This window comes from Larimichthys crocea, chromosome VIII, assembly GCF_000972845.2.
Source record: "Larimichthys crocea isolate SSNF chromosome VIII, L_crocea_2.0, whole genome shotgun sequence".
In the NCBI taxonomy this organism is placed as follows: domain Eukaryota; kingdom Metazoa; phylum Chordata; class Actinopteri; family Sciaenidae; genus Larimichthys; species Larimichthys crocea.
This window is the reverse complement of record NC_040018.1, coordinates 921,206-936,252: the sequence shown is the minus strand read 5'-3', so window position 1 is coordinate 936,252 and position 15,047 is coordinate 921,206. Positions and strand designations below refer to the sequence as shown.

At 40.1% G+C, this 15,047-nt stretch overlaps 1 long non-coding RNA gene across 1 annotated transcript; it reads left to right on the top strand.

Annotated features, from left to right (window-relative positions):
• Positions 1–5,159: 5,159 nt before the first annotated feature.
• Positions 5,160–10,289, top strand: LOC113746340 (uncharacterized). The gene is made up of 3 exons (XR_003462777.1): positions 5,160–5,316; positions 7,366–7,485; positions 9,765–10,289. It is a non-coding gene; the product is annotated as an uncharacterized LOC113746340 (long non-coding RNA).
• Positions 10,290–15,047: the final 4,758 nt, after the last annotated feature.

Below are 15,047 nucleotides of genomic sequence, written 5' to 3'. Positions count from 1 at the left end.
CCAGTCAAACTTTCACAATGTTGATCCACTGCGTAGACGACCCTCATGACTCTTGGCACATTAAGACTGCTCACTTGGGGGAAAGTTGTTTATTTCACAACAAAAACCTCGCTCATTTCACATCACGCAGCAGTGATTTCTTTCTCTGAAATATGACATTTACATTCAAAAGCGACCTCGCTGCTATTGTGACTGTTTCTTGTGAGGAATTGGTTCAGTGGGCAGAATGTGGTTCTGGTGCCAACGTTGGAAGTTTGGTTTCCACTCGACCCACCCATGCTGAAAATGTGAAAGCTGTTGGTAGATATTATGCCATGTAATGATTTCATTAGGCCCAACTGCCACCAGAAAGACAGGGGGAAAGAAAGAACAAGCAGGGTGGGGGCTGTGAGTGGGGACTCATGCATGGCTGACAATTAACCAACCTCCACCCATCTGTCACTCTCCTGCAGCAATTTGTTCATAAGTGGACAACTTGTTTTATTTACTGCAAATATTTTGACATTTTGGTAAACACACACATTTGCTGTCTTGCAAAGACAGAGTTAGATGATAGAGATTAATATGACTGTCATGTCTGTATAGCAAAAACATGAATTCTTCATCCTTCGAAGCACGCATTTGAAGGCTGTCCCAATTCAAAGGCTCCTTCAAATGTGGCATTCTTTTCTTCTTTTTGGAGGATGCACCGCAACTGTCCTTCGCGGCCTCCCATATCCCAAGATCGCTGTTCAGTGCCTGGAAAAATACCAATACTTACATTTAAATCTAAGTATTGGGTTTTTATATTTAATTACTTTGACTTATTACTACTTATACTTTTACTAATTACTTATATTTTATTACTTATTATTCTTTTGTCTGTTTTTTCTTTGTCAAATGACGACTAACTGACAGGCAACGGCTACGTTACAAGTACCAACTGACGGCAGGTGACGCAGCTGGTGACGCAACCAAGAAATGTGAAGGTCTCTCAGAAGGAGTCGCCTTCGAAGGATGCAGCCCCTGAATTGGGACACAGCTATGGTAGCTGGAGCCACCAGATGTTTAGTGCAGCTTAGCTTAAAGAAAGGAAACAGAGACCATTCCAGCTTGGCTCTGTTTAGAGGTAACAAAGTCCATCTACCAGCACTTCTAAAGCTTGCTTATTAACATTTTAGTAACATATTAAGTCTTATCATTACTGTGACATTTCCAGGCAACCAACGACAACTTAAGGAAGTTATTATGCTTGGCCGTGAAACAGTATGGCACATAAAGCTCTGTAGCAAATAGCCGTAGTTAGTTTTACATTTAGGTTTCTGTATGGATTAAACAAACGTGAGACGTGAGCTTATAAAAAACTGATTTTTGTTGTATTTATGGGCAGATGCAGGCTAACTGTTTTCCTCTGTTTCCAGTCTTTATGCTAAGCGAAGATATATCTGCAGGGTTTAGCTTTATATTTATCATAAAGACACAAGAGTGATATTTTCATCTAAGTGTCTGCAATAAAATAAACTAAAATAAAATGTGAAACTATCACTTTAAAAAAAGATTCAAATGCAGTTCAAGAGCTTCTGCACTTGATTATAGATCAGCACCGTTGCCAGGACATGGGGTGGACCTGCTGGCTCATCAAACAACTCTCTGAAAAACCAAACTCCACACCCATCTCTCAACACAAATTTACAAATAACACGCACTCACATATACCTGTCTCTCTCTCTCTGAAGCCAGGACAGATATTCCAGTGTCTCATCCTCCTCTCGTCCTTCTCTGCAGCCTTGATGGTTTCTCACATTTTCACATGAACCCAACATTGAACCTGAGGTTTTATAACCAAACTCTATGTAGATGTTTTCTTACCTTCACAACAGATCAGTTTTTTAATCTGTGACACAGTTGAAATGTGGACCACAGAAGCCAAAATTAATATAAAGGAAGAATTTGATGTATGTCCTCCTTGAGGACAACAGGAAGGGATGCCTCTTTTTTTTTTTTTTATAAGACTGCCTGGGTGTTAATAAGGGAGACATTTCTGTTTGTTTTGAATTGGTATGAATGGACCCGTTTGTTTGGCTATGCCTGCTGTTGTCAAGGAAACCCACATTCCCCGGAGTACTGTTCATGTTAATTGTTTTATTCCTCCCACTCTCCTCCTCTCGCTTCTGGCCACAGACACAATCAAACAAGTGTGGATGGTCTCACATGTTTGAATCTTCTCTCTTTACGTCTCTCTCTCTCTCTCTCTCTCTCTGTCTGTCTGTCTGCTCTGTTCCTTCTTTGTATTTTCCCGTCTCTGTGCCTCTCAGTTGTTGAGTCGTCTCTCCCATCCTGGACCCTTTTCTCTTGCTCGTCCCCAAGAGGCCATGAAACAGCTGTTTGGCAAAATGAGATAACCACAGAGCTCTTTTGAGAAGTTATTTGCTGTGAAATCTTTGGGGGAATGTAAGCCAAGTTTAAAGCTCAAGGCAAAGCCAAAAGGAAGATAATGTAACTGTTGGCAAGCACATTTGATATATAACTTTTTAATGCCTTCTGTAAAAGATGGTAAACACTGTCAGCTGCCATTAAAGGAAATTTCCACTCTTAATGCTCAGTATGTTTCAGATATTTTGTGATGAAGCTTGAGAGTGTACTGTATTTACTTTCCTCCACCCTGCATGTCATTTGTTATGTTATTTAGGAGTCTCACAATAATAGTGATGATTACATAGTAACAGCAATAGAGAATAAAGTTTATATTTGAATTGGTTGCAGCCTGTTGCCCCAACAGTAACAAACATACTGATGTAAACTATGTAAAGTCAGTGGCTTTGGACTGGTAGCACAGCAGGCTCACAGCTTTTATTGATGATAGGTGCGTTCCACTTCTGGGAGGTCCTGCTATTGTTTGTGTTTGTTTACTGGTACTGGGACACTTAATGGATCTGAGCCGTGGTTACTGTCAAGTTCAGCTGTGTTTTTCCAGCTTTGTCAAATCGAAATGTCTGCTGCACAACCAGTCCAGTCCATTGTTTAGGCTCTAAACTGGCGTGTGTTTCTGTGCTGAACATAACCACTTTGAAACAATCAGCAAAACAACTTTTTATTTTGTTGATACCTGTGCTCCCTCATTCTCATTCACTCAACCACTGCTCTCTGGCTGACTTTGTAAGGCTTTGACCGGTCTGATTGTTGGATTGGCCACTGCAGTGTGGCATCAGGTTGCCTTTCTCCCAAAGATGAATATTCTATTCAATTCAATCTATCAAAGCTATCTCGTGACACTTTTCATACAGAGCAGGTCTAGAATATTATTTAGAGAGACCCAACAATTCCACCGTGAGCAAGCACTTGGCGATGGTGGCGAGGAAAAACTTCCTTTTAACGGGCAGACCCAGGCTCATAGATAGATGGTTATCCACCGCGACGTGACCAGTCGAATAGTGTATTATTATGCCTATACATAATCCAGTAGAGCAAAAACAATCCAGGTGTCCTCATGTCAAAAACATGACTCTATAGAGCTACAAGCAGTCAAACACTCCACAGAGAATCATTACTCCCATAATCTTCCAATTTTAAGAGATTAACAAGATATTTAGTGCTGATGACAGTAACCTTAATTTACATCCCAAGATGTGTATTTGTGAGGGGGAGTGTAGAGATGATGATGAACTGCAACAGGTGCCCATACATTAACTCTCACAAAGCAGCACCAGACTCCCTGTTTTTCAGTGGGTTTTTTTTCAGGCTCTCTTCTCCTGTTTTAAATATGCTGCAGCACAATGACTGAATTTGAGGGTAGAGTTACTTTTTTAAAGAGTAACTCAACAGCAGGCTGAATTGCACACCTAACGGTGATGTCCTGAAATCCACCTGTACATCACTACAACCAGATGAGATGTTCCTCTATAGAGGGCGACTTTAAACAAACTAAAAAATCTTGAATAAGTTTTCACCTTGCTGCAGTGATGTACAGGTGTACTCCAGGGTGTGGTCGGTACTCTGTGACGTGGCTGTTGCAATAGAGCACGTCTCTGAACACACTGAACCTTACCCAGCAATGATGTTGTTTGTGGTCAAAAGATCGAAAGAGTATTCAACCGGAATAATCAGCATGACAGCATTTTCTGTGGAGTTCCCTTTTTTTAACAATGTGACATTCCAGTCATAGAGGAAGTTAGAGAACGTGACACCTTACACAAAAGAAATGATGAGCAGTCACCATCACTATGGTTAAAACCCCCTAGCTTGGCAAGTTATGTGATACTCATTACTATTGCTCTTTTGAAAATGACTCATATCCTTGTGAAAAATATGGCAAAACATCCAGCAGGAGTTGTGGTTTCTGTTGCTAGCGTTGTGATTTTTTATCTAATTTGCTGTCGTTACAAATGTAATTTGGTTTCATTTAGAAGGTAAAATTATTTGAACCTAAGTCTGAAGTCATTTTTTACTCCTAAGGCCAGCGCATGCAATCAGATGAAACTGTAATTCAATCACAATCACATCCAGTCTTTCATTATACAGACCTCTGTGGTATTCACCCCTCAGTCATAGGGATGGTGGTCATGGGTGCAATTCATTACAAATGGACTCATGATGTGACAGCACAGATGCAGAGTGAATAATGAGAAGGAGCCGATACTGAAAAAATATTTTAACATCATTTTGTAATTGCTATTTGCTATTTTTCATGAACTCTGATTGTATTTCAATTGCCTCTCCTGAGATTTCTTCAATTTTCCTGAGTTTTTTGTGCCGTTCCTCCGTGTTTTCTTTGACAGCTTTGGCTGATGTGTCTTTGTCAAGTCAGTCAGAGAGTCTTGTATGTGATATGATGTTATACAGGTTATACAAATACATGTGACATTATGAGACTGGTGTAAGACATGGCTTTAGTTGTATTTTTCTTTGTTGCTTTGTACTCATTATATCATCATAATATTTTACTGGACAGTGTTATTATTAAAACTTGTTTCCAACTAAATGATGAGTATAGCCTTTTGGGCGGAGAACTTGGGCGTTAGTGGTGACACTAACAAATTTGTGTGATGAGTTAAATGATTTTGCAAGAGGTTCCCTGAGTCCTTTCCTCAATATTAAAAGCAGTCCTGGCACGAGACACTGAAAGATCTAGCCAACCACTAGAGTGAGTTAAAAGTGAACCTGGGTTTCAGTACAACATAGATCTGATATATGATCTGGCCACGGCTTCATAAATATACAGACAATACTTGGTGGTGGGGATTGTAGCAGTAATAGATTGCAGCGCTGAGTGTGGAGGTAGCAGCCAATAGTCCAGACCTGAATGAGTTGATTCAACAATCCTCCTTCTACCAATCAAAGGTAATCTTATTTTATTTCAGATTAAAAAGACAGTTAGCCAACAAGGTTCTTGATGTAGCATTTAAATGTAAATGTATTATCAAGCCAACATGGTTACAGTAAGCTCTGACAGTAGAGATATACCAAATACAGTCATCAGTGTTTTTAGATCTTGAGAAGACTGTAATATCTGTTTTATTATCTTAAAGTCAGTGTGAATGACTTAGAGGTTATTCATCAGTTTTCATTCCAGGATTTTTTGGATGGTCCTAAAGGTCGAAGGCCACACACACCACACCCTGAGCATACCCCTGCACGCCTAGCAGAGAGATAGCGATTAATTTATCTCTCTCAGGGTGTTTTAAAATTAGTCGTGTAATTTTTTTTAAAACACTTCTGACATGTTTCGGTAGCTTCAAAACAGCTGCTTGACTGCTCCCACGAGTGGGCATAGCCTCAGCACATTCAGCGGACACGCCCCCACAGTCCTAGAGCTGAGAATATTTCTAATTTTTACCCGATTTTGACACTTAATTTTATGAACTTGTCAATATTTTTAATCATTCAAATTTGGCTGTGTGGTTAATATCACTTTCTTCTTTGGCCTGACAAACTCCGAACACATATTTATTCTTACTTTATATGGATTTTAAGATTAATAAGAGAATGAAATGCATGAAAGGAGAGTTGTGGTTTTACAATTTGCCAGTCATTCAGAGGGGATTATCTAAGTGATCTGAATGAAGAGGACAGGACCCAGAATAGATCCCTGCTTAGCAAAGTGGTGGTGACAAGGGACAAACTACTAGCATGGCTCTGTCCTAAGGTAACAAAACTCACCTGCCAGCACCTGTAAAGCTCACTAACGATGTTGCTTTAATCCATACTAAAGTGTGAAAACAACTGACCATTTTCCAGCTGCATATGCTGGACTGTTTCTTAACTTTGGGTAGTAATTTCCTGGAATCTTTACTGTTTTTCAAGAAACATTTACAGCTTGTAAATCCCCCTTAAACCACAAAGTCTTGTTTAAACATTTCTGCTTATGTAAGGATTAGACAAACAAGTTACAAGGAAACAAGTTACTTTGTGTAATACAGTCATCTTTAGAGGGGGGTCATAGGCATACTTTTCTATATTCCCCTCTGCTTCCAGTCTACATGCTAAGCTGGGCTAATTTTGCCCTGACTCTTACTCACTTCTCACTCTAGGAAAAAAAAGCATGTACTAAAACTAAAAAGCATTTTTCTTTAAGACTACAAACTGTGCAAGCTGTTTCTCCCACATACTGTAGATAAAATCACAGCTAGATCATAGACAGAAAGCTGAATCGCTGAACTTAAATATTATTCGCAACCAAACACAACAGTAAACCTAGTCAAAAGCTCTAACAGGTTATCATAGTGTCCACATGAATTCGGATAGAATATCAGCAACATGCTTTTATAATCCAGCTGTGCAGCCTGCCAAAGGACTGTGACTCAGACAAGTACCCTATTTGCATCTCGATCCAAGCTGAGTCACTGTGAGCATCCACCCTTCCCTGAGAGAGCAACCATACACTGATGAAACTGACACACAGAGAGACCCCAGATATTAGGAATTCCTAATGAATCTAATCCATCTTTAAACCTCTACAAGTTTTCACAAAGTATTTTTCAGGGCTGTCCTCCAGAGACTGTCTTATTCTCAAAGCATAAGTTATTCAGTCTGTATCAGTTATGATTGATTGAAACACAAATTTTTTGAGTGCCGGAGAACATCATGAGATCATATCTTGCCCCACGGTGATTCAAGATGTATGTGTGTATGAGCAACAAGTGGTTCAGTGTGTGGTACAATGTCAGCGGAAAGATGAGAATCTGCAGCTCAGGAGACTTAGATTTATCTCTCAAATATTTTTTTTTCCAGAGCTGCAGGGACAGAGATAGACTCAATGAGATAAACATGCACTGTGACTCAGATAACCCAAAACATCATCAGCACAATGACTGTTATTCGGCTGCAGGTTTCCTGTTGTGCACCCACATCTGATAGTAGAAAACATCCCTTTCTTTCTCTCTCTTTCAGTCCACGTCTGTGTTTCTGATGATATCACAGCTTTGAGGTCAGAGGTTAAACTCTTCCATCCAGGCGGAGGCGGGCTGACCACACGACACAAACTTGAACATGGAGTCTATCAGAATACCAGTAAGATCACTTCTGACCATAATAAGCACCCAGAAGACCACAATTGTCCTATTATGCACATTTGATGATGAAATTATCTCCATTCCTCTGGTCCAGACCCAATTATCTCCACTGTACTGCGCAGGAGTTCTGTGTGTATCTGTGGGAGGTGTGGGGGATGCTAATGATGAGGTTAGGATTTGGGACCTGTGAGTCATTTCCAGGCCATGTCCTGTTCAGAGCGACTTTAGCTCTGATTGAGAAAACAGAGCCCTTTAATTCACATGAACGATGTGGTGCAGAGGGAATGCTAACGCGAGGTCTCCAAGCTAAAAACGCAGGGTTCTTCAACATCATCATCTTCAACTGATTCTGGGATTCTCCAAGTTTTGACTGCCAGTTTGGGAGCCAACATTTGACTGAGGGCTACACAGAAAACACAAAGATTGCTTGTGAATGCTAGTCGTTGAGCACCAAATTTACCTTTTTGCGGATAAAAACAAACCCAAGGTTTGAGAGTTGAAATATTTTTCCTAAAACCTCCTTTTCTTCATTACCATATAGTATTTTTTTTCCAACCTGCACATTGGCGATTAACCACTAAAACTCAGTATTAGCAGTTATGACAGCAGCATAATTCCTGTAACTCTCGCCAGGTATCACCAGTTGGCACACATTCAGTAGCTTTGTACAAGTTCTTATTCCTAACAGACACTTGTTTAAGGGGTCACGGTTTGACACAGTACCCTAGTTTTCTGATGGAAATATATTGTCTGTATTTCATATCACAACACTGATATAAAATACAGACAATAACATGCTAATATTTTCTCATTTTTAGGTGACATAAAGTTCAAATGAGGCTGATAAGAATGTTGACATGTCATGATTTAGTCAAGTATTGGAGAAAAAGGTCAGCAAAGTCATGGGATGGAAATCTGTCTAATAGATTTATCAGGAAATTAAATAGGTTTCACAGAGACTGAAGTGGCGTCTTTTTCCTGAATTGGAAACATTCTGCAGTGGTTCAGTACTATGGCATGATTGGCCTAAATTCTCCCATTTCAAACTATTCAAGCATCCAGTAGGTAGCTGGCAGTAGAAGTTGTTTTTAGAAGGCTGCTGTTAACAGTCCTCCCAAAGATAATGTCATTTTGATGGTGTGTTTGTTGTAATCTGGTATGAAAAGAAGCAAAAGTGTTCTGGTGCTTGAAGAAGTTGTACCCCTGGAAGGGCTGAGATATTTGTCAAATGAATCAGAACATGCTCTCACAGCTATTAACACAATTATCTCAGCTGGTGTTTGGCAGGAGGGAAACTTCATTGAGCTCAGTGTTGTAATGTTGCAGTTTAAGGGAGGCAGAGAGAACAAAGTTAAGACACATTAGGCTGAAGCCTTGTGAACATCTGTTGGACATTTTTACACAGGGCTGTACACGGCTGCAGGGCACTACCTGTTGGTCCATTGAAAGTATCTTTATGACTCAGAGGACCCAAAACATCAGCAGCACAACAACTGTTGTTCAGCAGAAGGTTTCCTGTCATGCTTTCATGTACTACGTGATGGAAAATAATCTGTTTTCTTACTCTGGTGTGTACTGTAGTACAGTTATGTAGAAATAGTTCAAGGAGTTTTTCAAAGTTTTTTTTAATCCAGTGAAATACCCCAACAACGACTGAAGAATTTATACAAAATCTTGTGTAGATGTTCATAATCCCCTGAGGTTATATCCTAGTGATTGAAGTGGTCTCTTGACTCTGGAAAACCCACCATGAGGATCAAATTTGTGGGTTTGAATGAAGTGTCTCAACAAATATTGGCTGGATCTTTTCATGTCAGACATTTTGACTTGTCAATAATATATAATGTAATAACATTTAGGTGAACCAGTTCTAGGACTTGACTCGGATTGTGTGTGCTGGCACGTTGACATGGCTAACTGAAAGGACTACCGTATGGAAAACTTCCAAAAGCTTTAGCAGTGTAATTTCTGATTGCAAACCCCTTGACTCACACGCTTCTTCCTGGCATGATTGACAAACTACAGTGGCAACAAAACACATTAAAAAAATGAGAAAGCCAGTGTTCTGAAAGACTGTAGAAACATGCCGGTTGGACATGGCGGACTGGAACAGACTCATCTGTAGATAAAAATAGCAATCGAAGATAACAAAAACATAACTATTCTTATTTTCATGTGCTTGTATTCTAATGAAAACATACTTATGTTTATTATATTGATAAATCTTACACAATGTTATCATTTACACCTGTGCTTTCTGTTTTTGTCTTTTTGCAGGCAAAGTACTTCTCTCTGAAAGACAGACAAATCACTGTTTTTTTTCCATCTTTGCATCGCTCCCATAGCAACAAAAAAAGCCACATGATGCTTGCATGATGAGGCTGAGCTTCAAACAAACACAAGAGTTGTTACTGTGCAATCACGACACAAACATTTCTCTGTTTCTGTTTGACCTCTTTCTCTACCCTTTTCTCTACCCTTGCGACTGTTGCCATAGTAACCCGCTTAACCAGGGCACAATTGCTGACCAGCAGGAAGTGTGGAGCATTTCTGGTTAATGAGAGCTTCCGTGTGGGATGGGGTGTGTTCACAGCAGGAGGGAAACCTCTGCGTCATTCGGACAAAGGGGTTTTCCATATTTTTACGACAGTGGGAATATTGTTCCAGTGTTATTTTACTGGTACCACCGGGGCACTTTTATGTTCTGGGCTGAGCTATGTTTAGTTTTTACGGCCTATTGTGTGTGATATAATATTTTCACAAGGTTCATATCTGTGCTCATTTAAAACTTTTATCTGATAAAGTCAGACAATCATCTTTAATTGTGGAATCATTTCTCTACACTACACCACCTCTTTTAAAAGTATGTAATTTTTGCTCAGTAGATCTTTCCTATCCTGCTTCATTTCAAATCCTTCACACTTCTTGACAATTTCTGATGAAGTGTAACTGCAATGAAAACAGGTTTTCCCACTGGCAAAATAATTCACTTAAAGAGCGGAATTGTAAGACAGACTTTTTGACTAAGATGGATGTACATGTTACAGTTTGTCTCTCAGTAGGATACAGACGTAATCCAACATTTCCTCAGAGGAGCCATGCCTGAAATATTTCTGATTGCAGCTCGCTTTGGTTTTTCTCTGTAATCTATCAAGCTATGGACGGTTGGAGTGTTGTAATATTGAATACATAAAGTCTAGATCAGGGGCCTTAGCAGGAAATGGCCTGCAGCCAGTTTGGCTCGACTTCAGGTCAACGAGTAATTATACTACGTTAGCTGCAGTCCACAAGCACACACATACTTACGGCTCTACTACAGTTGTGAGGACATAGTAACGTACTACTTCTAGAGTTATATGACTGCTACCTGGATAGGTTTTAGCTTAAAGCTGCAGGAGCTGATTTATTGGCTACTTTCTGGGGGCAAGCAAAGCAAGCTGTGAACTCAACCTTATTAATATAATTGTTATCATCACACAACGACAGCCAAACACACACACCCATGCATACACACAGTATGTACGCTCTTGGTTTTGGCAGGTTGTCAACATTATTTCCATCTTTTTTTATTTTCCCTCCATTCCCAGCTGTTCATATCTATCAAGACCTCCACTCATTAGCAGCAGGCAATTAAAGGGCTGGAAAGGAAGTAGCGTAAAGAATCCTGTTCAAACACACACACACACACACACTCATACATGATGTAGATGCACAAACACAGGCACACGTACTGACATTGTGTTCAGGCACTGCAGCAGTGTAATCAGTCATACTGTTGTAATACCTTTAAAATGATCTGCTTGCAGCTGGATCATACTGAAATCTCTAGAGGCTCCTCCCTGTGTTATCTGCCAAACTGTTGCATTAAAAAAAAAAAAATCTATCTCCACCTTGTACCATCATACTCAACCCGAAACTGCAGCTCACTTGGACCTGGTCCTTCATAATATCAGGAGACACCCTTTGTCTCAGTTATTAAAGGACACAGAACAAGTGCAGAGGGATCGGAGAGAATAAACTGGAGTTTATTACCAAGTGATGACACAGGGACCGGCCTGCATGCAATTTAGTGTGTGTGTGCGTATGTGTTTGTGAGAGAGAGCTCTCTATGGTTTGCTAGTGACGGCTTGTTATGTCCAGACTTGTCCATGTACTTGCATACGCTACTTCTACTCCACTACTACTCAGAGGGAAATGTTGCCTGTTCTTACGCAGATACATTTATTAGACAGCTTAGGCTGAAGGTATTACATAAAACAACTGATAAGCTTATAAAATACAACATATTTGAATGATTTAAGATTAAATGAGTCAATCCCTCAGTTGATTTTGGCTTGTGGTCCCTTCTGTGTCTGGTTAGTTCCTTTTTTGTCACATTTCATATGTCACATTCATGTTCACATTCATATGTCTGTGAATTGTTAGCAGTTCTACTAAAGACAGACTTTCCCACTAAAGTTCTCACATGGTTTTATTTAAATAACAAGCCTTGAGGAGGTAGAATTTTTCAAATATCCTCCCTTTAAAAAAAAAAAGACCCCATAGATTTATCTGGTGATTCTCAAGATAGGGCCTGACACACGTTTGGGGAATGACAGACCTGAACTACTTGACTGGTCCTCCTCATACGTAGATGCAAACATATAAACAATCTTATAGTGACATATACAATATAATAACATGCCACAGGGGCAACTTTCAAGAATGAGTAATTTTACTTTTAAGTACATTTAGCTGGTTATAGTTATACTTAAGTAAGTTTCTTACTGAGGACTTGTAATGTAATTTGAAACGCTTTTACTTACTGGGATTGAAAATAGGTGATGTAAGGAGTAACTAATTACTTTTGAGTAATTAGTAATGTAGTAATAGTAATGTGTACTGTAGTAATAGTAGAAAACTAATGCAATTTTTCAATGTAATGAGTAATTGATTGCATTTTTCAATATTATATTTACACATATTCCATTCATCCGTCCATTATCTGTTGACCCCTTAGAGTCACCAATTAAGTGTATGTCTTTGGAGGATTTATGAAGAACCCACGCAGACACGGGAAGAACAGCCGGGACACAGCCGAGGTTCAAACCACGAAACCTGCTTGCTGTGAGGCAACAGTGCAAACCACCGGTCTGCCCATATTCACACATACTGTGAAATCATATTTCCCATGGGGGATAAGACGTACTGAACTGAGTCATGCCAGGGCAAATGATTGTGAAATGAATAAGTGGGAGTTTTATATTTTTAGCTTATATTTTACAGGGAAAGATCTCAGATCAGGAGGAACTGTGATTAAGTGATGTATAGTAATCATAATTCACAGGCATGTTATATTTTCTCTCTTTCTCACCATTCATCAGTCACTCCCTCTCCTTCTTCCCATATCCACTGGCTGTGCTCTGAAAGACCCCGCTAGCATAGTTTGACCATAAACAGGCATGAGAGAGGAATTCAGAGCAACACACAAACATAACATGGACAGCAACACATTACGCACATGTGCATGCTGACTCACAAGAGGAACATTGAACTAATTTTAGTTCAGAGGAGTTTTCAGTGAATCAAAATGTACAACAACATGCTACCCAGGCAGCTCATAAGCTGCTTATCATGGACGTCATTATCCAAAGAGTAAATTGCGGCTTGCTGTCTGAGCCGTGAAGCAACTGTCAGCTTGAGAAATAGTTTCTACTGACTGTTTAACAGCATTGTTCCACAAACCATGGTACGTGCGCACACTTTGGCACATCCACGCTTGACCTCCCTGTGTTGCTTCCAAGATGGGCTCCCTGCAGCAGCTGTGCCTTTTACGCTTATGGCTGAAGACATGTGTGTTATGTTAAGGTGCACAGGAACCTCAGATAAATACGCTGGAGACGGGCGAACACAAAGGGATAGATGAAAGTAAGATGGGATAAATATGTAGAGAAGTGATGCAGGAGGAAAGGAAGCATCATCTAGAGGGAAATTAATCAAAGTCAAAAAGTAAAAGAAGAAGCGGAAGAGGAAAGGCTGATCTTACAGCTGGTCAGAGAGCAAAATGTGGATAAAAGAGGATGGAGAGGATGGAGGTGGGGGTTCAAAGGTCATTTCTGCTGGCCTCGGGCACAAATCATTTCTGTGTGTATCTTATGTATGTGTAAACCAGGATGTTCTTTATGCTCGGAAGAGGAACAGGAAAGGAGGAGGCTTCATTTTTTCACATGATGAGTCGTGTGACATGAGATGCCCTCTGGTTGTATGTGTACAGTTTGAGTGTGTCCATGTGCGTGCGTGCGTGTGTGTGTGTGTGTGTGTGTTACTGTGCTGTCACGTGTTCATATGTAAGACACGCTGTTAAGGGGTTGAGGGAACAGGCGTGGTTGTTTCTGGGCTCGGGCCTGCACTGTTTTCATCGCAGGAAACAGCTTTTAGTTCTCAGACTTGCTGAAAATGACTCTAATCAATAACAGATCTCACTTTGGAAGGTTCATTTAAATATTTCTTCCCGAATCTGTCTGTGATTTGAAAGAGATATACAGTGACTGCTGCTGTAATTTATTACACTGTTGCTCTTATCTTTCTGTTTTTGCTCAACATGTGAAAGAAATCCATAGCTTGACATAGCTGTGTGTTTTAAAACAGCACTGCATAGAAAATGGTATTTATTGCCCCCAGTTTTAGAGTGTAATCCTCATCGAGATGGACAGCTGTGTGCATTTGTGTTTCTTATGATTATGTTCCTTATAATCAAAAACTAGCGAGCCGACAACTTTGCTAACAGCCCATCATCAGTCAAGTGCAACAACACATGATATAGCAGCCAGCTATTATTGCTTACTAGTCCAACAGGAAGAAGCTGAGCTCGGCGTCTGTCCTACCATTTCACAAAGCTCCTGCCAAGGACTAAAAATCAGTCCCAGATTTACTTGTCTGGTGTGTTCTTCCTCGCTCACACTGAGGCTGCTGAACCCAGTTACATTGTCTGCTTGCCCAGCTCCGGTTCTGGCATGACATCAGTTCCACTCCCCGCCAGAATTCGCCTGCACCCCAGGCCTGATATCTTCCACTTCTCAGTCTCTATGGTACAAATACTAACACTCCTCCAGTGCGCTGAGCTCTCAGCCCAGGCAGACTGGCTAACAGCCCAACAATCACAGAGAGTTGATGTGGTGCAGCCAGAGGAACATTTTCTCCATAAAACATGATCCAGTTTCACCAAAATCAGTGAAATAGTTGATGGTGTGGTATGTGTTATATACATAGTTATACCTGGAGCACAAAGTTACATGTTGTAACTTTAACTTGCTGCAGCTGTAGTCCAAAACAATATGCTGAAAGACAATAACATGTAGAGCTGAGGTAACTGCTGAGTAATTCTCTGTGGGTATATCAGTATGAGCAGGATCTTTCACATTATGGATTTGATATCGATTTGCACTGCTCATTTGGTTTGAATTCTAACCATACCTCATACATAATCGGTTTTCTTACAGTGAACATAAACACGTGTCGTTCCTCATTAGTTTCTCTTAGTGTAAACAACTGATCATGTGTTGGTTGTCATTCAATGACACA